At 39.2% G+C, this 27,672-nt stretch overlaps 1 protein-coding gene across 3 annotated transcripts in view; it reads right to left on the bottom strand.

Annotated features, from left to right (window-relative positions):
- B3GALT1 (beta-1,3-galactosyltransferase 1) overlaps positions 1 to 27,672 on the bottom strand; it is a 337,866-nt gene that overhangs the window by 189,735 nt on the left and 120,459 nt on the right. For all 3 annotated transcript variants that reach the window (XM_073305743.2, XM_073305744.2, XM_073305742.2), the window contains exon 2: positions 9,624 to 9,780. The gene's annotated coding sequence lies outside the window, so the exon portion shown is untranslated. The remainder of the gene's footprint in view (positions 1 to 9,623; positions 9,781 to 27,672) is intronic.

Genomic DNA, 27,672 nt, shown 5'->3' with positions numbered 1-27,672 from the left:
ACAATACAGCAATAACCCATCACCACTTATTATAAAACCATAAACTATTATTCAGTACACTATAAAGTTCAAAATCTAATTGAAAGTGCTAGTTTAGCATAATTCCCACAAGCCATCATTCTTTAATATTGTGAAATGAATGAGGTTTTTGTGGAGCTATTAATTGATACTGACAAGCAATAACCACTGGAATGAAACTCCAATTATGAGAGGCAATTAATCACATTTACTGTCATCTGTGGTGTCAACAAAATTCAATAAAATTCTAAACAGTTAAAAAAAAAGGGGTGAGTGGGAGGGATTTAGACCTCTTATGTTTTAATTCATTTCATGGAAATCAGATTGTCCTTTGGTGGCGTAATCAAGCAATTACAAAAGTACTATTTTCACTATTAATGCAGTGTTTATTTTGTTGTATTCTCTGATTTAAAAAAAACTGACTGTTTTTCCTTCTTGATGTAGACTTATACCATATTGCATATTTATTTCTAAAGCAGTCTGTATAGTTAGTAGCATAATTGGTGTTATGGTAGACAAATATCTTTAAAAATAAAAAGGTCCAGGTCCTATCTGTACATTTGAGCCACAATCCACGACAACACTTAAACATATACTTAACTTTTAGCATGTAGGGCATAACCATGTGCTTATGTGCTCTCCTGAATAGAGATGCTTTCCTGAATTGTGTCCTTATAGCACATTCACCACTGTGGTATCTGAATACTAGCAAAATTATTTTAAGCAAAATTCAGTCAGAAAGAATTCATTCCCCATCAATTTGTATAATTATGTTTTAGTTTGCATGAACTTGTAAATGGTTTTTAAATTCTGTTCCTTTTTCCAAGAACAGTTGCCAGTCAATGAATTTAAACAGGCCTTTCAAACACCACATTTTGGCATTCAAATGGGTACAAAAGAATGGAGAATAGTTTAGTACCTTAGTAACTGATTTGACTGGCCCAATGTAAAATTCAGACATCACATTTAGATGCCATGTTTGCAAAGTGGGCTCACTGTGTCATTTGACATGACTTTTTTTTAATGGTGTTCTCTAGAAGTCCTTTATTTATACTTCTCCAAAAAAGTGACATGTCATAGCCACTTTGCTTGTGTCAAGAGAGCTGAATAGACTTCTTTCAGACCCCATCAAAGTGCCAGCCAGAAAAGGTCATTTGAGAGCAGTGTAAGGCAGCCCCTCGCTCCCAGGTGATGTAACTGGGGAAGTCAGCGCCTCTGCTGGTGAGCATGTCGTGTGTTTCACTCTGTTCTGACCTGTAGCAATCTCAGTCCCTGTTGGGTGGGCAGCTCCGAGCACAAACTTAGCCAACCATTTGCCATGAGAGTGTGAACAATTGTTGATGGTATAAATAGGTGGCACCGTCTAAAATTTAACAGTGTAAAAACAACAGCTGGATCAACTTCTGCTGAGAATAGTCTCAGTTCAGAAAGTCAGAGAAATCCTAGATATTTTCTTTAATATTCTTTGCTGGTCATTGGTAGCTTTAGTTGCCTTTTATATTCCATCAAAGCTAGGAGGCCTTAAAATGAATCAGGAGACCAGTAATAACATCCGCTCACCCTACACTGCAATATCCAACAGAAGCATCTACGTGTAAGAAGCACATGAGAACTTACAGTTGAAGGAGTAATGCATGTCTGAGGAAACCCTAAAATAGACACAACTGTATTTAGTTAGGTCTTGGGCACTTCCAAAACACATTCTTTCCATTCAGTGAAGCTATATTAAACAAATATTGCAGCCTCTTGTACTAAAAGTTTAAACTAAAGAGGCAAATGCGCTAAAAAAAAATCCTATTCTGATTTATATAGTAAGTATAATAACTTGCTTGGTTTTTAAATATTGTATCTTCGTCCAACCCCAGCAGACATGAGGATGTATCGTTATGGTTTTATAATAGCTAACATAATATGTAATTAGGTCAAGACTTTGGATCCCTCGCTGTTTAAAATTCTATTATGAGGGCACCATCATCCTTAGCCCTCTAGGTTATTTAGTGCCACTACTAATAGATAACAAGTGTACTTTTTTAAAATAAATATATTTGAATTTTTTACTCTGAAATGTTTGACTTCTTTTAGTTATTATTTTATTAGTAAATAGAACTCTAAAAAAACTGCACATAACTAATATAATCAATAAAGGCAATGGCTTTGTCCAAAATCAAATCAATCAGACCACCAAGGTAACCTCAACTGTGTTGAGAAAAATTCTTTGGAGATGGTCCTTTTCCACTGCTGAAGTTCAAAGACTCTCGCATTTATTTTTCTTTGATGTGGTTCTGGATTGTTAACCTTAATTTGAGTTTAACTCCATTTCATACCAGTAAAGGGTTTTTGGTAGTGGGTTTTTGGTTTTTTAAAGATTATTCATTTCTCCTTCTAAAAAGTTCTTGTTTTAGTACCAACTTTGAACACCCACACTGAAAATTCCTGACAGCACCTTCACCCTATGTTTTAGCACAGAAAATTTTGTTGCCAAGGTAACTGACTTTATTGGAATAAAAGGAAATTTAAAATATTCAAAACTACAAGGATGTAAGTTCTAAACTTACCAGGGTAAAACAAATACTTATTCTGCTAAACACTAGTTATAATGATGTGGAGTCAAACTTAACTATTCTACAGGGGAAAAAATCTAGACTCTTTAAAATAAACATTTTCTGTTTTAATATCGCATATTTTTTTAAAAGATATATTTTGGACTGTTTCACAGATGGTTTATAAAGCAGATGATGTGTCACAAAAATGTACTATTTAACCCGGATCCATCAAATAACCCATATTCAAAACTCCCACTGGCTTTAATGGGACTACCACACTTGGAATAATTTCATGATCCAGCCCTAATTATAGAGTATTTTTCCTTTGTCATATCTCTGGAGTTTTTTGCTCTTACTGAAGAAATTTGCAAGAAAACAGAATCACTCATGCTGTGGATTCCCCATTGAATAATAACCCTCTGCTGGTGACATCACAGTCATTCTACAGCAACCACTTCTAATGTCCAAAAACAGAGGATTATGACTCTAAGTGGGGAATAAGTATGATTGACTCTACTGAGAAGTTGTGGGAAATTATTAGTTGTTGATACAATATAGACAATGTTATGGCTGTGCATTTATTTTAGATAAACCATGAAAATATACATGCTAATTTTAGGTGGATCCTCTGTATTTTAAGCTTCTGGAGCAATGGTGGGCAACCTGCGGCCCATCAGGGTAAGCTGATTGTGGGCCTTGAGACATTTTGCGGACACTGATCGTCTGCAGGCACGGCCTCCCGCAGCTCCCAGTGGCTGCGGTTCAAGCGGCGGCCAGCACGTCCCTACATACTGGACTAAATATGTAATATTTTCTAGTGAATTAATCTGATTTTTGTAAAAGGAGGGTGGTTTTTGTGCCCTGAAAACTGTTCATTTGCCCTGATTTCAAAATGCCATGATTAATTTAGGATCCTTTTCTTTGACTGTTCAGTGAAATATTTTTTCATGATTAGTTCTACCCGTTCTTTAGATGATTTTGTTGCAGCTGCACATCTGGAGTCTCGTCTTCAGAGATCATTGGATTAACGTTTTCTGTAGATTGCCACAGATGGACAACAGTGTTATGACAGACAGCTGCAGCGGCACAGGAGCCAGCAAACAGAACTGTAAACGGGAGTTTGAGTGGGAGTTTGTAAGGGGAGTTTGTGTTGTGGTGCTTGTTTGGGGTTTGCTTTTGCTGTGGGCGCTGGTGTTTTGGTGTGGCTTGTGTTTCCCAGATTTACAGGATTTAGGTGGGAAGGCTATGACAGATACAGAGGCAGCAGTGGGAGTGACCCATGTAGTGGAAGACACAATGAAGATGACTGGATGTGGAAGCTGCAGTATGTACATGATCCTGGAGGGGGTACCTGGAAAGAGTTTTGTCTGCATGAAGTGCCGTCTGATAGAGCTGATGGAAGAAAAGATCTGAGGATTGGAGATGCAGGTGGAAAGTCTGGTTGAGTTTAGAAGGGGGTTCGAGTGGATTATGGAGCAAAGACATGAGGGAGCTGAAGGGAAAAGCTCAGACTTGCAAGTGGAATCAGGGCTGGGGAATTCTGAGGGGAGACTGGGTAAGGAAAGTGGTCAGTGGAAGCATGTGACTAAAAGAATCAGGCAGAGGAAAAGACGGGCTAGTGAAGGAGAAATAGAGCTCAAGAACAGGTTTGAAGAGTTGGAAAATGAAGAAGGAGCTTCGCAAGGAAGAAGAGAAGAGAGGCTAGTCCTATAGGAAAAGGGGAAGAGTCAATGGAGACTACACCAAATATGAGCCCCAGGAGGATACAGGATGGGTTGAAGAGGATTACAAGGGAGAATAGGAATGGAAAGAACTTGCAGCCAGAGGGAATAGCGGATAGACTGGAGAATTGCACCGTCACCAGGAAAGGGCAGGTCTACATGATCAGGGACTCCTTACTGAGAAGAATGGACAGGCCTGTAACCAGAGCTGATCCAGAGAACAGAAGGGTGTGCTGTCTTCCAGATGCTAAGATACGGAATGTGGACCTGAGGTTGAAAAGGATCCTAAAGGGAGCGGGAAAGAATCCACTGATCGTCCTTCATGTGGGAACAAATGATACCGGTAGATTCTCGCTGGAATGTATCAAGGGAGAGTATGCCAGGCTGGGGAAGATGCTTAAGAAAATCGAGGCTCAGGTGACCTTCAGTGGGATTCTGCCTGTTCCTAGAGAAAGGCAACAAAGGTGTGACAAAATTATGACTATCAACAGATGGCTCAGGCAGTGGTGCTTAAAGGAGGGCTTTGGGATGTATGGCCACTGGGAGGCATTCATGGACAGAGGACAGTTCTCTCTGGATGGACTTCTAGGATGGAGGCTGGCACAACTGATTAAGAGAGCTTTAAACCAGGAATTTGGGGGAGATGGTTGAGAGATGTCCAGGTAATGTCCACACCGGATTTTAGCATTGAGAGGGAAGAAGACAAAGTAAGAAAGGATACAGCCATGGGTAGGAGAATGGACATAAGGAGGAAGGGCAGTGTGGATACCAGCCTAATAGGTCATGCTGGCTGTAGAATGTCCGTGCCTAATCCGGTAAAGAATGTGAGCGAGGCCAAACAGCAAAAATTAAGATGTTTGTACAGCAATGCGAGAAGCCCAGGTAACAAAATGGAGGAACGAGAGCTACTGGTGCAGGAAGTGAAACCAGATATTATAGGGATAACAGAAACATGGTGGAATAGTCGTCATGACTGGAGTACGGGTATTGAAGGGTATGTGCTGCTTAGGAAAGACAGAAATAAAAGCAAAGGTGGTGGAGTAACATTGTATATCAATGATGAGGTAGAATGTAAAGAAATAAGAAGCAATGGAATGGATAAGACAGAGTCCGTCTGGGCAAAGATCACATTGGGGAAGAAAACTACTAGAGCCTCCTCTGTGATAGTGCTTGGGGTGTGCTAGAGACTGCCGGGATCTAATTTGGATATGGATAGAGCCCTCTTTAATGTTTTTAATGAAGTAAATACGAATGGAAACTGTGTGATCACGGGAGACTTTAATGTCCCAGATATAGACTGGAGGACAAGTGCTAGTAATAATAATAGGGCTCAGATTTTCCTGGATGCGATAGCTAATGGATTCCTTCATCAAGTAGTTGCTGAACCGACAAGAGGGGATGCCATTTTAGATTTGGTTTTGGTGAGTAGTGGGGACCTCATAGAAGAAGTGGTTGTAGGGGACAACCTTGGTTCAAGTGATCATGAGCTAATTCAGTTCAAACTGAATGGAAGGATAAACAAAAATAAATCTGCGACTAGGGTTTTTGATTTAAAAAGGGCTGACTTTCAAAAATTAAGGAAATTAGTTAGGGAAGTGGATTGGACTGAAGAACGTATGGATCTAAAGGTAGAGGAGGCCTGGGATTACTTTAACTCAAAGCTGCAGAAGCTATCGGAAGCCTGCATCTCAAGAAAAGGGGAAAAATTCATAGGCAGGAGATGTAGATCAAGCTGGATGAGCAAGCATTTCAGAGAGGTGATTATGAAAAAGCAGAAAGCATACAGGGAGTGGAAGATGGGAGAGATCAGCAAGGAAAGCTACCTTATTGAGGTCAGAACATGTCGGGATAAAGTCAGAAAGGCCTAAAGTCAAGTAGAGTTGGACCTTGCAAAGGGAATTAAAACCAATAGTAAAAGGTTCTATAGCCATATAAATAAGAAGAAAGCAAAGAAAGAAGAAGTGGGACTGCTAAACACTGAGGATGGAGCGGAGGTTAAGGATAATCTAGGCATGGCCCAATATCTAAACTCAGTCTTTAATAAGGCTAATGAGGATCTTAGGGATAATGGTAGCATGACAAATGGGAATGAGGATATGGAGGTAGATATTACCATATCTGAGGTAGAAGTGAAACTCAAACAGCTTAATGGGACTAAATCCAGGGGGGGCCCAGATAATCTTCATCCAATAATATTAAAGGAATTGGCACATGAAACTGCAAGCCCATTTGCAAGAATTTTTAATGAATCTGTAAACTCAGGGGTTGTACCGTATGACTGGAGAATTGCTAACATAGTTCCTATTTTTAAGAAAGGAAAAAATGTGATCCGGGTAACTACAGGCCTGTTAGTTTGACATCTGTAGTATGCAAGGTCTTGGAAAAAAATTTGAAGGAGAAAGTAGTTAAGGACATTGAGGTCCATGGTAAATGGGACAAAATACAACATGGTTTTACAAAAGGTAGATCGTGCCAAACCAACCTGATCTCCTTCTTTGAGAAAGTAACAGATTTTTTAGACAAAGGAAACGCAGTGGATCTAATTTACCTAGATTTCAGTAAGGCATTTGGGGAATTTTTAGTTAAATTGGAAAAGGTGGGGATCAATATGAAAATTAAAAGGTGGATAAGGAATTGGTTAAAGGGGAGACTACAGCGGGTCATACCGAAAGGTGAATTGTCAGGCTGGAGGGAGGTTACCAGTGGAGTTCCTCAGGGATCGGTTTTGGGACCAATCTTATTTAATCTTTTTATTACTGACCTCGGCACCAAAAGTGGGAGTGTGCTAATAAAGTTTGCGGATGATACAAAGCTGGGAGGTATTGCCAATACAGAGAAGGACTGGGATATCATACAGGAGGATCTGGATGACCTTGTAAACTGGAGTAATAGTATAGGATGAAATTTAATAGTGAGAAGTGTAAGGGATTAATAAAAAGAATTTTAGTTATAAACTGCGGACACATCAATTAGAAGTAATGGAGGAGGAGAAGGACCTTGGATTATTGGTTGACCACAGGATGACTATGAGCTGCCAATGTGATATGGCCGTGAAAAAAGCTAATGTGGTCTTGGGATGCATCAGGCGAGGTATTTCCAGTAGAGATAAGGAGGTGTTAGTACCGTTATACAAGGCACTGGTGAGACCTCATCCGGAATACTGTGTGCAGTTCTGGTCTCCCATGTCTGATGAATGAATTCAAACTGGAACAGGTACAGGGAAGGGCTACTAGGGATGATCTGAGGAATGGAAAACCTGTCTTATGAACGGAGACTCAAGGAGCTTGGCTTGTTTAGCCTAACCAAAAGAAGGTTGAGGGGAGATATGATTGCTCTCTATAAATATATCAGAGGGTTAAATGCCGGAGAGGGAGAGGAATTATTTAAGCTTAGTACCAATGTGGACACAAGAACAAATGGATATAAACTGGCCATTGGGAAGTTTAGACTTGAAATTAGATGAAGATTTCTAACCATCAGAGGAGTGAAGTTCTGGAATAGCCTTCCAAGGGGAGCAGTGGGGGCAAAAGACCTATCTGGCTTCAAGATTAAACTCAATAAGTTTATGGAGGAGATGGTATGATGGGATAACATGATTTTGGCAATTAATTTATCTTTAACTATTCATGTAAATAGGCCCAATGGCCTGTGATGGGATGTTAGATGGGTTGGGATCTGAGTTACTACAGAGAATTCTTTCCTGGGTATCTGACTGGTGAATCTTGCCCACATACATGCTCAGGGTTCAGCTGATCGCCATATTTGGGGTCGGGAAGGAATTTTCCTCCAGGGCAGATTGGAAGAGGCCCTGGGGGGTTTTCGCTTTCCTCTGTAGCCTGGGGCATGGGTCACTTGCTGGGCGATTCTCTGCACCTTGAAGTCTTTAAACCATGATTTGAGGACTTCAATAGCTCAGACGTAGGTGAGAGGTTTATTGCAGGAGTGGGTGGGTGAGATTCTGTGGCCTGCATTGTGCTGGAGGTCAGAATAGATGATCATAATGGTCCCTTCTGACCTTAATATCTATGAGTCTATGAGATATTGCATATAGAATTATTCATGGCATTTCCTGGCTTTGATTTCTTTTGGATTGTCCATGGGACATTTATATAAGATAGTTGCCAATTTCTTCCTTTTTAAATGTTCCTGATAGAACTGAACTATATTTAGAGATAGGCAGATAATTGATTTTTCAGTTCAGTGGATGGACCAAAAGATCTCCCCCCAAAATTCACGTTGGGTTGATCCAAAATGATAAATTTTCAGTTCCTCACTTAAACAAATGGTTTTTGTTTGTTTTAGGTTTAACAAAACAAAACATTTTGTGTCATGTTGAGGTGTTCTTATGTCTCCCCCATTTTTAGTTAAATGTAGTTACATTTCTAAATAAAATACTGCTTTGAATCAAAATGTTGAAAGATTCATTTAAAAAATACCAAAAATTGCTCAACTCTAATTATATTATCTGTTCACTACCTAGAGAGTGCTACAGCATGCATCCAGTCTCCAAAATTCAGTTTCCCCTGCCAGTCTGCCCCAGTTACAGATTTTATTGCTATAATCAAGAACTATGCACCTTCTGATTATTATTCTATATACCTTGAAAGTGTTCAGTTCTCCTTTAGCCTTTCGTGCACTCCCCACAGAAATACAAAATAATAATGTGCCATATGGCAAATGGAATCAGCTGCAACTCCATGCAGCATCTTCTATCATGTGGTATTTTACAAGTTTGTAACTGATGAACATTGCATCTCCTCCCATCACTCTGACTCTAGACAGTATGCTGCTTTTCCCACTAGAGGCATCCTTGTCAATACTGTTAATCTTTTCTTCTATCTAGCTAAAGGATAGGTATTTGGCTGAAATTCACAGTGCACAAAGTAAATAAGATGCAGAAATAGCTCAGTGTGTGGTAATTTTAATAAATAGCACAAAGTGCCGTATGTTTGCATGAATACAATAGTTGCATAACCATATGAGTTCTGCTTTCTCAGTATTAATGTGTATTTTTATTATGTAACATTAATAATAATCATATATGTAACTTGGGAATGTTGGCTGAATGGTCACTTTAAAGTGTTATTTATGCTTCTAAGCACCACTTATATGCACCTAGGTGCTGGAGTTGTGGTTATTCGTGCTTCAAAGCAAATCAAATGCATGTTTAATATCAGAAGAAATTATGGTTGTACTTAATGCGAGAAAATATTGCTCAAGAAGGAGATCCAGCATGTGTGTGTGTGTACGCGCATGGACCTGTAATCCTTGTAATCCTTCCATAATCAGAATAAGCTTCAGTCACCTTACATATTGTTAGGTAATGGCCTAAATCGCTTACCCAACTTAGAAAATGTTCCATTTTTCTCTCTTCATTAATTGCTCTTCTTTGCTTAGCTGTGCCATGCCCATAATTTCATAATTCTTCATTCTGTGCCATTTTTCATCTCGCCTTCTCCACCTCGTATTGAACAAGTGCTGGTTGCATATTGATAAACCTGTGTTGGAAATAGCCACAAGTTATACAGGGATAAGCCAGAGTTTTTATTTTTTATTAGTCATGTATTTTGCATGAAAACAGATTTACAGCAGGATGTTAGCTATTTGTAAAGAGAGCTCCAAGGGCTATGTTCTAATGTCAAATAAGAAGTTGGTACAAGTGAACACTGTTGTAATTTATATGGCTAAGCAGCTTAAATCCACTCACTTGAATAACACAATGCACACAATTTCCTTTGGTGGGATAATGCAGCAAATGAGATGTGCAGGAACAATAATAGACGTGTTTTCATAAAATAAATTGTGGGGATTTATAGAAAATGGGAGCAACTTGCCTACTGGCAAGTTACTGTTAAACTGCTGTCTAGAAGCACAAGTAATACCTTCAAAATGACCAGTCAGATTTAATAGAGTCACAGGCTGATTCAGTTAATGCCTTATCCATGTAAGTTTAGGCCAAATCCTACAATTTACAGCATATGTGGACCCGTATGCAGTACTTCATTGACTTTAATGGAGCTCCATTCAGGCACAGTGGACCACGCATTGCATTGTAAATTGCAGGATTGGGGCTTTGATCTCTTTCCTCCTCTGTTCATGCTTTTTGTTTTTCTCTCAGCCCCCATCTGCTGCCTCTATCCCTGTTTCTGCCCATCTCTCTATCCTCGATTCCTCCTGTTTTCACCTCTCTCTTCATACAACCAGCTAGGCATTAAAGGCAGGAGCTATCAAATTAAAATTTTATTGTTTTACTTTATTAATTTGCCCCTTTAACTATTTCCATCAACTCATTTCTAATCTTCAGACTTCCTTATTTAAATCTTAGATACTGGGGGTTTAATCATGATTTTTTGATATAACATATTTTGTCATATAAACAGGAATAAAAAATAATTAACTCCCATAAGGTCTTTAATAAAATTTAAAAACTGGGTTTTTTGTAAAGGTGCTAAAAATTTTGTATAAGATTTACAAGGTCAAATTTGAAGGCACCTTTCCTAAAATAAATAGCATCCACCTTTAAAAAGAATGTCTTCATTAATGGCCAAATCCTATTCTCATGAAAGACAATGACAAAGATTATTGACTCCTTGGGGCCAGGATACAGGCCGCAATGCTTAGTAATTCCAGCAATACCAGCACTTAGAAATACCCATGATAGATTTCTTTTTCCCACTAATAAAAATTATTAAGACTATTAATTAGTCAGAGTCCCACTGCAGGGGAAGAATATGCTCCTGGATAGATCAGCATGCCACAGAGCCTGCATTGGTGGCTTTCTGTGGTCAGTGTGGCTCAGAGGTACACAGATATATTCTGTTTAATCATATCTTCAATCTGTAATGAACTCAGGTCAAAAACGGCAAAATTTGGCCCAAGGATTGATTTTTTTTTTAATTTGATTTTTTTATCTTTCTCTGTCAAACTATTGAAAGATTTTCATGAAATAAATTCAGACATCAAAAATCTCTACCAACAACTGTTATCTTATTTATTGCATAGTACTATGATTAATCACATTTTAATATAATTTAGGATGTAATGTGCATTTCCTTAGAGCGTCCCACATTCCATTAAGGTGCCCAGCTTTTCACAGGGAGGGATATTAAATGAAACTAGTTCATTATTTGCCTGAAAATGCATGTACTACACCAAAATATCATGTTATCTGTGATTAGTTTGCGGAAGCCATCTGTCATCTTCCCCACCCCCACAGTACCTCAGAAAGCAGAGAGGCTAGAGAAGAGAAGTATATATACTTATGACAACACAACCACCTGTTACCATTAATTTTAGTTAGCTGTGAGAGACATGGACTAAAAAAGAAGGAGGCTATCAAGGCTATTTCCTAGTGTACTGGGGGACAAGTATCACTACTATTGACTAAAGGGCTTTTAAAATCTTGAAGAAGATTATGTATGATTCATGTCAGAGAGATGTGTACACGAGCAATTTACAGTTGAGAACTGGAACCAAAGAGCAGAAATTTCAGGCAGATAGAGTATTGGGGCATGTTCCACTAGAGGGGAAAAAATGTCCTCCCACTTTTCCTGGGAAATTGGGATTCCATGTTGAAAGAGCAAACCATTTAACTCTAATGATTGCACGGATTTTGAAATTAAGCACAGCAAGTAGAAAGATCCTGCACAGATTTTAAAGCCTATTATGTATTCATGCACTGAAATGTGCTTTGATTTTTTAGCACTGTATGAGAGAATCATAGAATATTAGAGTTGGAAGAGACCTCAGGAGGTCATCTAGTCCAACCCCCTGCTCAAAGCAGGACCAACCCCAACTAAATTATCCCAGCCAGGGCTTTGTCAAGCTGGGTCTCAGAAGTTTTTAAGGATGGAGATTCCACCACCTCCCTAGGTAATCCATTCCAGTGCTTCACCACCCTTCTAGTGAAATAGTTTTTCCTAATTTCCAACCTAGACCTCCCCCACTGCAACGTGAGACCATTGCTCCTTGTTCTGTCATCTGCCACCACTGAGAACAGCCTAGCTCTATCCTCTTTGGAACCCCCCTTCAGGTAGTTGAAGGCTTCTATCAAATCCACCCTCACTCTTCTCTTCCGCAGACTAAATAAGCCCATTTCCATCAGTCTCTCCTCGTAAGTCATGTGCTACAGTCCCCTAATCATTTTTGTTTCCCTCTGCTGGACTCTCTCCAATTTGTCCACATCCCTTCTGTAGTGGAGGGGCCCAAAACTGGACTCAGTACTCCAGATGTGGCCTCACCAGTGCCGAATAGAGGGGAATAATCACTTTCCTCTATCTACTGGCAATGCTCCTACTAATGCAGCCCAATATGCCATTAGCCTTCTTGGCAACAAGGGCACGCTATTGACTCATATCCAGCTTCTCATCCACTGTAATCCCCAGGTCCTTTTCTGTAGAACTGCCGCTTAGCCAGTCGGGCCCTAGCCTGTAGCTAACTATTCAGAGTTGGAAATGGGTATGAGCTTTGCTGCTGATCAGTTCCCTGTGAAAATGCCGCCACCAAATTATTGGGGCAATTTCCCAGTCATTCATGGAGTCCTCTCATCTCTCTAATCTTTATCAGAGAGGATTCGTCCTTAAGGCTAACAAAGCTACTCCTGGAGAAAAATGTTTTGCTTTTGGAATGGATTAGATGATCAGATGGAATGATGGGTTAACAAATAGCAGGTATTTTAAAAAAATTATTAGAGAGGGAGAAGGAAACACCTAAAATGCCTTTGCCCCCACCCTGCCCCATTCAGACTACACAAGGAGAACACTGTGCTTGTTTCATCAACACCCCAGATATATATTACCAAAGCAAAACATAAACATTCCCAGCAAAGATCATTTCTTGTAAATTTGTTTGCTGAGTGGTGATTCCTCCTCCCTTATGGTTATGGAAAGGCGTTATTGTTTGGGAACATAAGTGAATAAATGTCCTCGACCCTCGCTTTTCTCTCTAGAGTGCACAAAACCCTAGTACACAGGCATCATGGTGGAATAAAAAGGGGAGGGCAATTTTTGTAATTGCCATTTTGTTAAAATGTGACCAATGCATCACTGTCTGAAGTGGCAGAGATAAAAGTAGAGCTATAAAGGACATAAAACAGTTCTAGGAAGAGGAAGAAAACAAGCTTTCCAGACCATTGTGCCTAACTCTCTTTGGACTAATCTGATTCTCACTTTCCTATTTTTCAGCCCACTCCTAAATCCTATCCTTGTCCAGAAACAAATTCACAGTAGCTGTCCCTGGTTCAAGCAATCTCCATGGTAACTTATGCTCTGTTTGTAACATTTTGTGTTCAGTTGGTTTGGTTAAAATAAGAATAAATTGGAACACCTGCCCACCCCATGAACCAAATCTTTTCTAATATTCAGAAAAAAAATCAGTTAAGGGTCTTCCTCCATTTGCTACAGCACCCTCATCCCTCCCTGTCACTGCTCTCTGTTAATTGGGTTACCCCAGCTGCTGCTTCTTCCAGAAATCTATTTTTTCTGTCAGAGCTGTTGTGGGATCCAGGGTACTGACTAATGCTAATTATTTTGTGTTCTGGAGGACACAGTAAAGCATTTTAGAATTGAATAAAGTGTCAGAGGTGTGCAGCAGAGAGCCTGTCATTTGTCTGAATCCCACTGGGGAAGGACTTTAGGCCCCTGCTTGTAGGGAAACTTCCCTCCATACAACACCCAGAATGAGGGTAAGATGCCCCATCGAGATGGGCAGCCATCAGTGGGAGCAGACCACTAGGAATCTCCATTTCAGAAGGTAGCACTAGCATACAGAGAGGGCCTACTAAGGTGGGGGAGGGAGGGCGGGAATTTTTAGGCGTGGGGAACAATCCAGGCCTGTTGGGGAAGGGAGATAAAAGTTCAAATACGCAAATGAACTTTTAAATAATCCTGTGACTCTTCAGAAGTTCTCCTATTATTACTCTGTGTGGTATTTCTACCTGCCATTCCTAGATACTCCTCGCTAGTTTCTAATTTTTGTCTTTATGCCCTACTTTTATTTTTGCACCGGAGCATCCAATTTGGCTTTATCAACTTTGTCAGGCTCTTTCATAATTCTGGTAATTCCTTTTTCTATTCTTTTCTATTGAGAATAAGCTCAATATTCTTTATACCATAATTTCGATTCTGAAGATATGGTACTATAATTATGGGAAATTCCTAAAGAATGAAACCAATAGAGTTCTATGGAAATTACTCTAAAAACCTATTAAATTTCATACGGAACAACAACTTTTCTATACTATTTTAAATTATCCTATAAAATCTTATAGCAGGGATATTTAATTCTCTATTAAATTATATAGGATTGTCTAAAAATTCTATAGGAAGATTGTTGCTTTATATGAAATACTATAGGACTTTCCCATAAGGGACTCAGATACTACAGTGATGCCCGCACTATAAAAACACATATGGAATAGAATAGACTGTATCTTTGTTACACTGTATTATACTTCTATAAGTGCCAGATCCCAGTGGACTTGGGTGTATACTCATTGGTTTCAATGGGGGGTTGACTGAATAAGGATTTCGTTCAGACCTCAGTTCCTCAGTCCCAGAGGAACAAAGTAATATTATCCTTCCCATGACAAACATTATAGCAACACCTTTTTGCCCCTTTTCACTGTAGTGATGCACAATAAGGCAATGATTTCAATGATTTTTCCAAATCAACATGCAGTTCCTTTTCCTGATCAGCGTGCTGGATGACAGTCCCATTTAATGTATATCTGTACTACATTATCTAGCTTGGTGCATTGCATCACACTAACTTTCCATTTGTATAGAATCTCTGCTTGTCATTTACTGACTCAACTCACCTTAGCTATGCAAATTCCTTGAAATCTGGTTGTAATAAAAAAAAATTCTTCCATATTCCTCTCCAAATTGTTCCTCTGATTTTAGCTTCATTTGCAAATTAGAAATTTTGCTTTCAATATCTTCAGCCCAACTGTTCGCATCCAGAATGGTATGACTACCTCAGAAGTCAGATCTATGACCGTAATCATTCCCGGGGAAACTTCCTTCCAACTTGAAAAATTGAACCTATGACTAACTTTGTCTCTCGCTGTGCAGGCAGTATTCTCACTAACACTCTGATTTACCCCTTCTGCCACAGAATTTCTGAAGGTGCAGCCTTGTCAAATCAAGGTATACTAAATCCACTGAATCCCTCTAATCTATCATGGTAGTAATATCTTTAAAGGACTCCAACAGTTTAATAAAGCATGACCTCCTCTGCCAGAAACCATGCTGGCTATCTTTTATCAGACAGTGCTTTCCCAGGTGTTCACCCATCACATTCCTTAAGATAGCTATCTTCTCCAAAAGTGATGCTCCACTCCCTGGGCTCTAGTTTCCTGATTTAATAATAAATAATATTTTTGTTTTTCTCTTGCATGTGGGTTATGTTTGCCATGTTTAATTTCTCTTGACTCTAGTGAATACTAAATATGTTTTAAGATTTGTCAGTTTCTTTGCTCATTTCTTTTAAAACTTGTGAATAAATTGGGCCTGATTCTCTAATGATTTACACCAGTGTAACACCACTGACTTTAAATTCCAGGGTCTTTTAGACACTTCCAGTGGAGGCCAGCTGTGATCACTCAGTTAGGAGGAACTGTAAAGAATGGGGCAGACAATCCCCAAAAAGTTGGTGGATATTCCAATACTTAGATTTACCAAGCCCACATAAAACAGCTTCTTCATTACCTTACTGGTTACTTAGAAGTCCAAACAACACAGTTCCCTTAAAGTGATCCAGCCTCAGTCCTCCAGCCGGGTACCTAAGTCAAATATGATGATTTCTGAAAATCTTATTTCATCGTATAAAAGAAAAGGTTCTACCAATCCCAAAGGATCAGACACATTCCCTCCCAGGTTATTGGATATTCCAGATCTTACCCAAATACACGCTACAGCCAATTCTTATTAACTAAGCTAAAATTAATTAAAAGACAAAAGAGAGAGAGTATGGTTAAAAGATCAATATACATACAGACATGAATTCAATTCTTAAGATTCAGATTCATAGCAGAGATGGTGAGCTTTGTAGCTGCAAAGAGTTCTTTCAGAAATAGTTCATAGGTTATAGTCCAATGTCCAAATATCATATTCAGGGCGTACCAGCATAACTGGGACCTCAGTCTTGCGACTCAAACTTCCCCTGATGAAGCTTAAGCAGATCTGAGATGACAGAATCAGGACCCAAGGCTCTTTTATACAATTTCATGTCCACTTTGACAAGTTGGGAGGTCCTCAGGGAACAAAAGGTAATTAGGATGACTTTGAAGGAGGCCTATCACCTGTACTTAGCTATAGAATTAATATAAGGCAATTTGCTCATTCTTCCACCTTTCACAGATTATATGCTATACATTTCAAAGAGAGATGAATACAGAGCTATTCCATGTTTACGATCCATTTAAATGCTAGGATGTTCTTTTGATCTCTGAACTATCAGAATACAGCATAGACAGGGACTGTTGATTACATCGTTGACCCTACTCACATATATGTAAAAACACAAACATTATCTCCCCATATATCTTTTGAGGGTTATTTATTTTGCAGGATGTTCAACCCTTTCTGGCCATGCATCACAACAGGTCAAAGAAAATTGTACTGGAAATCTCTACAATCCTCTGAAATGTTAGTTTACGATAGGAAGTTATCTATTCAAAATGATGGTTTGTGCCGTTTTCACTGTATTTAATAACTGTTAGTTCTGTATCCCTTAGCCGTTGCTCTAAGAACATAAGAATGGCCATACTGGGTCAGACCAATGCTCCATCTAGCCCAATATCCTGTCTTTCAACAGAGGCCAATATCAGGTGCTTCAGAGGAAATGAACAGAACAGGCAATCACAGAGTGATCCATCCCCTGTTGTCCACTCCTAGCTTTGGGCAAACAGAGGCTAGGGACACTTAGAGGATGGGGTTACATCCCTGGCTAATAGCCATTGATGGACCTATCCTCCATGAACTTATTTAGTTCTTTTCTGAACCCTGTTATAGTTTTGGCCTTCACAATATCCTGGCATCAACATCCACAGGTAGACTGTGCATTATGTGAAGTAGTACTTCCTTTTGTTTGTTTTTAAACCTGCTGCTTATTAATTTCATTGGGTGACCCTTAGTTATTGTGTTATGTGAAGGAGTAAATAACACTTCCTTATTCACTTTCTCCACACCAGTAAAGATTTTATAGACTTCTATTATATCCCCCCTTAGTCGTCTCTTTTCCAAGCTGAAAAGTCCCAGTCTTTTCTAGGATATGTAATATATAGAATGTATATTTTAGGTGTTGGGACATGTGAAAAGATGCCTGCTTGTTTGTCAGTGAGGGAGAACAGCTTTGTGAAAAGCTGAGCCAGCACCTGATCAGGTGAACAACTGGGTCAGCAGTTCAATCAGATGAACATCTTGGTCAGAAACTTGATCACGTCAACAACTTAGTCAGCAGTCCAATCAGGTAAACAGTAGGTTAGCAAAATAATCTTAGTGTTAAACAGAAAAATATTTATATAACTGTGATGGGGGTCCCAGTGGGTGCCAGCTGAGGTCACTCTAATTGAGTGAACTGCAAAGAATGGGGCAGATAATCCCCCAACCTAGTGGATATTTTCAATACTTAGATTTACCAAAACAGCATAAAACAGCTTCTTTATTACCTCACTGGTTGCCCAGAAGCCAACAACACAGTTCCCTTGAAGTAACACAGCCTCAGGCCTCCATCCAGGTACCCAAGTCAAATATGATGAAGATTTCTGAAAATCTTATTTCATCGTATAAAAGAAAAAATTCCAACAATCCCAAAGGATCAGACACATTACCTCCCAGGTTAATGAATATTCCAGATCTTACCCAAATCACACTACAGCCAATTCTTATTAACTTATTTAAAATTTATTAAAAAAGAAGAGAGAGGAGTATGGATAAAAGATCACTATACGTACAGACGTGAGTTCAGTTCTTGAGGTTCAGATTCATAGCAGAGATGACAGGTTTCAGAGTAACATCCGTGTTAGTCTGTATTCGCAAAAAGAAAAGGAGTACTTGTGGCACTTTAGAGACTAACCAATTTATCTGAACATAAGCTTTCATGAGCTACAGCTTACTTCATCGGATGCATACTGTGGAAAGTGTAGAAGATCTTTTTATATACACACAAAGCATGAAAAACTACCTCCTCCCACCCCACTCTCCTGCTGGTAATAGGTTATCTAAAGTGATCACTCTCCTTACAATGTGTATGATAATCCAGTTGGGCCATTTCCAGCACAAATCCAGGTTTTCTCACCCCCCCCGCCCCCACAAAACCCACTCTCCTGCTGGTAATAGCTTATCTAAAGTGACCACTCTCCTTACAATGTGTATGATAATCAAGGTGGGCCATTTCCAGCACAAATCCAGGGTTTAACAAGAACGTCTGGGGGGGAGGAGGGTAGGAAAAAACAAGGGGAAATAGGTTACCTTGCATAATGACTTAGCCACTCCCAGTCTCTATTCAAGCCTAAGTTAATTGTATCCAATTTGCAAATGAATTCCAATTCAACAGTCTCTTGCTGGAATCTGGATTTGAAGTTTTTTTGTTGTAATATTGCAACTTTCATGTCTGTAATCGCGTGACCAGAGAGATTGAAGTGTTCTCCGACTGGTTTATGAAAGTTATAATGCTTGACATCTGATTTGTGTCCATTTATTCTTTTACGTAGAGACTGTCCAGTTTGACCAATGTACATGGCAGAGGGGCATTGCTGGCACATGGTGGCATATATCACATTGGTGGATGTGCAGGTGAACAAGCCTCTGATAGTGTGGCTGATGTTATTAGACCCTGTGATGGTGTCCCCTGAATAGATATGTGGGCACAGTTGGCAACGGGCTTTGTTGCAAGGATAGGTTCCTGGGTTAGTGGTTCTGTTGTGTGGTATGTGGTTGCTGGTGAGTATTTGCTTCAGGTTGGGGGGCTGTCTGTAGGCAAGGACTGGCCTGTCTCCCAAGATTTGTGAGAGTGTTGGGTCATCCTTCAGGATAGGTTGTAGATCCTTAATAATGTGTTGGAGGGGTTTTAGTTGGGGGCTGAAGGTGACGGCTAGTGGCGTTCTGTTATTTTCTTTGTTAGGCCTGTCCTGTAGTAGGTGACTTCTGAGAACTCTTCTGGCTCTATCAATCTGTTTCTTCACTTCTGCAGGTGGGTATTGTAGTTGTAAGAATGCTTGACAGAGATCTTGTAGGTGTTTGTCTCTGTCTGAGGGGTTGGAGCAAATGCGGTTGTATCGCAGAGCTTGGCTGTAGACGATGGATCGTGTGGTGTGGTCAGGGTGAAAGCTGGAGGTATGTAGGTAGGAATAGCGGTCAATAGGTTTCCGGTATAGGGTGGTGTTTATGTGACAATCGTTTATTAGCACTGTAGTGTCCAGGAAGTGGATCTCTTGAGTGGACTTAATTAACTTAGGACTTAATTAACTTAGGCTTGAATAGAGACTGGGAGTGGCTAAGTCATTATGCAAAGTAACCTATTTCCCCTTGTTTTTTCCTACCCCCCCCCAAACGTTCTTGTTAAACCCTGGATTTGTGCTGGAAATGGCCCACCTTGATTATCATACACATTGTAAGGAGAGTGGTCACTTTAGATAAGCTATTACCAGCAGGAGAGTGGGTTTTGTGGGGGCGGGGGGGGGGGCGTGAGAAAACCTGGATTTGTGCTGGAAATGGCCCAACTGGATTATCATACACATTGTAAGGAGAGTGATCACTTTAGATAAGCTATTACCAGCAGGAGAGTGGGGAGGGAGGAGGTATTTTTTCATGCTTTGTGTGTATATAAAAAGATCTTCTACACTTTCCATAGTATGCATCCGATGAAGTGAGCTGTAGCTCACGAAAGCTTATGCTCATAAATTGGTTAGTCTCTAAGGTGCCACAAGTACTCCTTTTCTTATAGCAGAGATGGTGAGTTTTGTAGTTGCAAAGACTTCTTTCTGAAATAGTCCATTGGTTATAGTCCAATGTTTATATTTCAGGGCGGTCCAGACAGACCTGGCATCTCAGTCCTTATGGCTTGGGCTTCCGCTGCATGAAACCTCAAGCAGATCGGAAATAAACAGGATTGGGACCCAAGGATCTTTTATATAATTTCAGGCCTTCTTTGACATGTTGGAATCCCTTGGGGAACAATAGGTAATCAGGGTGTCTTTGAAGTGGGTCCATCACTGGTACTTAGCTATACGAATTAACATAAGACAATTGCCTGTACCTCCACCATTCACCGATGATTTGCTATACATTTCAAAGAGAGATGAATACAAAGATGTCCCATGTTTACAATTCATTTAAATGCTAGGATGTTCTTTTGATCTCTAATGATCAGAATACAGTATAGATAGGGACGGCTGATTACACTGTTGACCACTACCCATATATATGTAAAAACACAAACATCATCTCCCCATGTGTCTTTAAGGGTTGAATTTGAGTCCTTCATCCTGCAGGATGTTTAACCATGTTTAACACTGGCCATGAGTCACAACAATATATAATGAATAACTTTGTAACAACATATTTAAGGCCAGCACCTGAATGCTGATGTGCACTTGCATTGAACCCTGTTTTGGTGGACTGATCACTCACTGAAGCAACAAATAAATGACATACTTCTTCAGCTCAAGAGTCTGTCTGTGAACCTGTGCATTCTGGGTAGTGGGGAAAAGAACTGGCCCATACTTTTTAATCTCTCCTCATATGGAAGTTGTTCCATATCCCTAATCTTTTTTGTTGCCCTTCTTTGTACCTTTTCCATTTCTAATATATCTTCTTTGAGATGGAACAACCAGATCTGCATGCAGTATTCGAGATGTGGGCATACCATGGATTTATATAGAGGCATTATGATATTTTCTGTCTTCTTATCTATTCCTTTCAAATGGTTCCTAACATTCTGGTAGTGTTTCTGACTGCCAGATGTTTTCAGAGAACTATCCACAATGACTCCAAAATCTCTTTCTTGAGTGGTAACTGCTAATTTAGACTACATCATTTTCTATGTATAGTTGGGATTATGGTTTCCAAAGTGCATTACTTTGCATTTGTCAACATTGTATTTCATCTGCCATTTTGTTCCCCTGTTTTGTGAGATCCCTTTGTAACTCTTCGCAGTCACTCTAGAATAATCGCCCAAAATTCTTTTGATCTGAATGTTGTTGATACATTTGAAAATTCATTTGGTAATTGTGATGTTCTCTGCATGGTGTGCTTGATATTTCTTCTTGGCTCTGGCTCGATCCTGTGATAATTGAAGTCAATAGTAAATTTCTTGTTGACTTTAATGGGACAGGATCAGGGACTTAATTCTCTAATTTTTTTTTCCCTTCGTTCTATTGGCTTTTGAGATTTTTCACAATTTTTCCCTTTTCCTGATTCCTTTGGATTTCACAATAAATTGTGGGAAGCAGTAAATATGGAGTGCTCCATATCTGTCCTGCAGTCTGGATGAGGAAGTATAAATTAAGTGGTGGGATATAGTCTGAGGAGGAGCCATGAAAAAAACAGCGGAGTCTTTTGGAGTTCCAGAAAAGTTACCAAATCCAAGTTCTGGCACACCATGGGGGGAGGGGGAAGTGAACTGCCAAGATTTAGGGCTCCTTCCTGGAAATATCTGATGCCAGGTTCCTCCCATTCATATGACAGGGCTATTAGCTCTAATACTTCAGAAGCTCATAACTCCCACATTATCACATAGGAGGGGGGAAATCTCTCAGGTAACCAGGATAATTTTGAGCTTTGTAGGTTTAATAGAATATCTTAAACTCAATCTGGAAATTAATCACTAGCCAGTGGGTGTAATGGAACACAGATGTGATGTTTTCTGGCACGAAATACCACGTAATGAACAGCTGCATTTTCCAAATGAGTTGTAGCCACACATGTAGCATGTATATTGTAATCCAGCCTCAAGGTGACAAAAAGCATGGGCAATCATTATGATTAGAAGATAGAGAGGAAGGATGGTCCAGTGGTTAGGGTGCTAGCCTGGAACTCAGAAGACTAGGTTCCCTGCTTTGCTATGCACTTTGTGTGTGAACTTGGGCAAGTCTCTTTGTGCTATTGTAAAATGAATATAATGGTAGTTCCCTACTTGCAATGTAAGCTTTACAAAGTTTCTCTGGTAAACTAAAAAAGAAAACCTAATTAAAGTATTATTCCTGTTAGGTTTTCATCAACCCCACAAATCACTCTGTTCCCCGAATGAAACTTAAGTTCCCTGCATTTCTTGTAGAAATGTTATGTAAATCGTTAATTGCCATATGTGGCGTATGTGCTAAGAATCCTGGGTCTTGGGGTTTTTTTCAAAATCTCTAAACCCACCTTGTCCTCCATCGAAGAAACTCTTTCGAAAAGCACACATTGAAAAAAGGACAGAATCAGCCAAAGAGAAGTCAGTTTTGGCTCTAGAGAATATTTGACATTCACATCTTTCTTTTCACAAAGGAGAAAGTATTAACATTTTCCAAATTACAGGTGTGAAAATTAAGGCTGCTGGAAGCATGTGTTTAAAGTATGCATTATATGTCTGAAATCCTTTTCTAAGAGACAACCTGGAGACCAGACAACCAAAAGCATAAAATATACATTGGAAAAAAGTTTGACATCATATCCCCAAAATAAACTTGTGTACTTTGAAAGTAAAACTTTAAAGTTCAATAGATGGGATTAAAATGCTCATTAAAAAGTAAAAATAAGGTAAACTTTTATAAAAGTTTGGGTTTGAAATTTATGTTTTGATGAAAGCTATTTTCAGAAATCTTTTAAGGAAAAACATTTTCCATTATGCAGCCAGTTACAGTTTTAGCAGATACAAAAGTCTTACAAATTTAACAAAATGTAACTTAAAAGCAATTTGGTTGTTAAGAATGGAAAGGAATAAATTATGCATGCATGAGCAAGCTACCTAAGGCTCCCCAGAAAAGTAATGTCCAAAATGGACAGTTACCTTGCCTTGTCGAACCTGGCTAACCTAAAGCAAGTATCCTGTGGCCTGTATCCACCGGGTCTTAAAGAATTCTGTGCTATACAATTCTGTGGTTCCTGTCAGGAGCTTTGAAAATTTCCAAATTTTAGTGGTTTTAGTTCAAGCAAACTCATTTTACATCCGTCCTTGGACTTTGTTCTGTATATTCTTTCATAAGTAAGTTAAAATTAACTTCCTGGGATCCAGTTTGGACTGCTTAAGATTTTAACCACTCTCCCGTTCCTATATACTTCTTTAATGGCTAATTAACAGATATTCTACCTTTCATAAATCATTATTATTTAATTTTTGATTAGGCTGATTCTCTACCCCAACTTTAAAATACCAACTATATCCTGAGGCAATGTTCAAATGCACCCATTTCTGGGTCTATATGTATTAGTAACTCAAAAATAAAAATAGAGCATAAACATCAGTCTGAAAGCTTCTTCCCTCATTTTATAGTCTCCACCTTGGATTTCCTCTATCTTAGATCCCCCTGCCTAGAGAGCCACTCCTATCTCCCTTGTAATCCTGGGAGGAATTAACAAATAGTTCCTTCCACAATGAGTAAGCAGAACTTCAGCAAGGTTATAACACCTATTAACAGGGTGTGTCAAGAGAAGAGCCCTTCTACCCAAAGCACTGATGAAAGGTAACAGGACAAAGTGATAAAACAAAACATGAAAAGACTCAACAATAAAAAACAACTTGTGATTCTGAATTAGATCAAAATATGGGTTTACAAGAAAAGAAAAAGGAGAGACTTCAGTTTATTAGAAATACCAAGAAGTGAAAAGAGAACTTCTGAAATGGAATTTTAAAATGTGAAGTCAGAAAAACAGAGTTGAAGACATTTTCAAAAAGTGTTTTAAACTCAGTGGAGAAGGATTTACTAGACCATTGGTTCTCAAGCTTCTCCACAGGACTCCTGACTAGCTAGCTAAGCAGGACCACTCTCTCATATGGCAATGTAGGAAGGGCAGGGTGGTTGCAACTTCTGACGCCTGGTCACAACCTCCAAGCTGAGAACCATGAAAGAGAGAACCTAATATTCAGATGACTCACTTGCATGCTGAGCAATAAGCAGCTAGAGAGATTTAAGCTTCTTGGGCCCTGCCTACCCTGTAGGAACCCTAGCTGCTTCTACCATAATTCTGTCATGGTTCCTCCAACCAGTGTGGTCAGACTCCCTTCCCTCCTCCCTCCCTCCCCCCCTAGCACTTTGCTTGGGCCTGGCATTACTTCAGTTGTGGCCAGAGTTCTACAATACATATTTGTTGAGTCATTTTTAATGTTTGTGGGGGAAAACTTATGGAACAATTCTTTTTTGGACAGAGGATTTCAGTCTTCAGGGATGTGAATCCTGTACCTTTCATTAGCACTAAATTCACAAAAGTGGGGAAAATAAATTAAGTCCTGGAAATTAAGCAAAACCAGTCATTTCTGCCTTAGGAGCAGCTAAGATTATCTATTTTCTCTGGATAAATAAGTTCTTTTTATTTCCAAATGAAGAATACTATCTTCTGCCTTAGCAATGCAGGAAAATAATTAGGTTTTTTTAAATGGAATCGTTTGGGAGTGGGGAAAAAAGAGGAACATAAAACCCTTATGCATCCTATGTGTATGGTGCTAAAACCTAGCATTCTGAGGGTCACTTAAAAATAGCCATTCTTTTCAGAGGTATCAGTTTCCAAGATAATTGAGTGAGCTGTAGCTCACGAAAGCTCATGCTCAAATAAATTGGTTAGTCTCTAAGGTGCCACAAGTACTCCTTTTCTTTTTGCGAATACAGACTAATACGGCTGTTACTCTGAAACCTGTCAATGCTTCAGGTAAGTTAGATTTAAGGTAGTCTATTATTCCCAACAAAACGTCAGCTCTTTCCTCCCACATGAAGTCCCTTTTACAAACAGGCAGGAGAAAAATAAGTTTTTTACATTCAACAAATCAGTTCAGCAGATAAGCAGAAACTAAACACAAAACAAAAATTGCTGGTATAAACATGTGCGTCCTCTCTCTCATCCTCTCCCCTCCCCCATTTTACTTTCCCTTTTATAAATACTATTTTAAGGTTCTGTCTTGAAGCCGCTTTGTGGGCTAGATCCTTTGCTGGTGTAAATCAGCATAGCTTCATTGACTTCATTAATGCTACATTGATTTATTCCATATGGGGATCTTGCCGTGTGTGTAATTTACACACTTATGAACACATACTTATGTGCAAATCAATGGGTTTTATTGGGGGAACTAATCAAAGGTTGAGAAGAAGGAATATTATTCATCAATCCCTCTAAGTATTCACATAGTGATTATATTATGGGGTGAAATCCTGGCCCCATTGAAATCAATGGGTGTCTTGCTATTGTCACTGGCGGCAGGATTTCATTGTAATGTCTGAATGTCTCACAAGAAAACAGAGACTGGTCCGCTGTTGCAGGGGCTATCTCTCCCCTCCTGACTCAGGTAGGAAGGATGGTTTTAACTGGTGAGGGAAAACTAGATTTCAGAGAGAGGTTGTGCATTTGGACCAGGATTTAATCATCACTAACTGAAAGAATGCTAAACACAATTTGCTCTAATCTATGCGGACTGGTCGTTCTTGGTCAGAATCACGTTCCTGGTCAGAATCACGTCTGCTAACTCAGCTCTTCACAACTACATTTGAACCTAGTAGAATTCATGGCAAGGCAGGCAAGGAACTGAATTCAAGTTATCACTTTTGGCCAGGGCACTTACTATTCAAAAGCAGCTCATTAAGCTGGAACAAATAGCAGGCAAGCCCTTGTACAGGAGGATGGGAGGATGCTTATTTGGAGATGCAAGGGTTGGGATGAGAGATAAGTACTGTGTGTATATATACCTTCCAAATAACAAAGAAGTTTGCGAAAAACAGGAACCAAAACTGTTTGTCCAGAACAGGAATTATAATCCTGGAATGTATCTGGGAAACATTCAATGGGCATTTCATGAGAGATGGTCCTATCCTCCTTGGAGGGGACATCTCTGGAAATACCTTTGTGATGGGAGGTTATGGGAAGGCAGATCAAAGTAACCAGAAGACCCCATGGAGACAAAAAGTTGAAAGAGAGACAAGATCCACCCATGCCAGTGGCTGGGTATCACTGCCCTGCAAAAAGATGCTGCAGAAAGAAATAGGTTGGAACAGAGATGAGGACTTATTAACTAATGTAAGATGTTGCTTTCTGTCCTGTAACTGACCTAAAGGATATCTGTCTAAATAGGTTTTTGTAAAGTGTCAGTAGCTTCTTTGTTTAGTTTTCTCTCTACTCATATGATATCTTATTTTCATTTAACTCATGTCTTTAAAGCTATTTGTGAATTTCAGACATATCATCCCCACTAAATTAATCTTGAAGGAAAAGTAGTGAATTAGGGGTAAAACATATCCCAATCACAATTCTTAGTTAAAAGGTCACAGACTAAGTATTTGTCTTCTATAAAGTGTGCTGCTTTCAGGATGGCTTCAGAAACTCCTAATGACCATAGACAAGAAATGAGTTTTTAAAGGGTCAAGGTGACATAGATCACAAAGCTGCAAGGAAGCCCTATGGAGTATTCAAAATTGGGGCCTTTAGTTCATTCAGACATGAGACATTCTCTCTCCCTGCCCTGGCATTATTTCTTTGATATCTTTCTCTAATTGATCTCTAAAGTATGCTCTCCTGACTGATGAAATAATCTATTTATATATATTTTATGAACAACATAACTGATACAATTGTCTCACTAATTTAACTATAATTATAGCCTTGTTTGTTTGCCTGACCTAGAGCCAGCCTAGGATGATCATAATCTGTCTGACTGAATAATCAATTCTACCCATGCCTCACCATCATAAATCAGCATACTCTTTCCCTGGACTGAAATTAAAAACAAAACCAAAAAACTGCACATGCAGGGCATCGTCCCCTGCAGAGTAATGTGGTGGTTTGGATTCCGCCGAAGGATGTGAGGCAGATGATTCATTATTTATATAACCTTTGCCTGCATTGCATACCTGAGTTACTTGAGCAAATCACAAATGTTTGTGCTAGTAGATTTGTCTGCAGACAATTGGTCTGATTCACTTACTTTTTTAATGGATCTAAAAGAAATTTAGAAAAATTATAAAGTTTACTTCTTTGTAGTCCAAATCCTTATTAAAGTCCAAATCCTTATTAAACAGGCAGGGAAGAACTATGGTTTAAGTTCTTTTTTGAAATCCAAATCATGTTTGTACCTTAGGGAAAAAAGCAGGGGCTAACATAGTTTGCATGAGCTTAAGATGATTAACCTACTTTATATCATTGTCCCTACACTGCATGCAGTTAATCATTAATTTTTACCACAGTGACTCTCACAATTAGGCAAAACAGTAT

Source organism: Lepidochelys kempii, chromosome 11 (genome assembly GCF_965140285.1).
Source record: "Lepidochelys kempii isolate rLepKem1 chromosome 11, rLepKem1.hap1, whole genome shotgun sequence".
NCBI lineage: Eukaryota > Metazoa > Chordata > Testudines > Cheloniidae > Lepidochelys > Lepidochelys kempii.
This window is presented reverse-complemented; position numbering and strand designations above follow the sequence as displayed.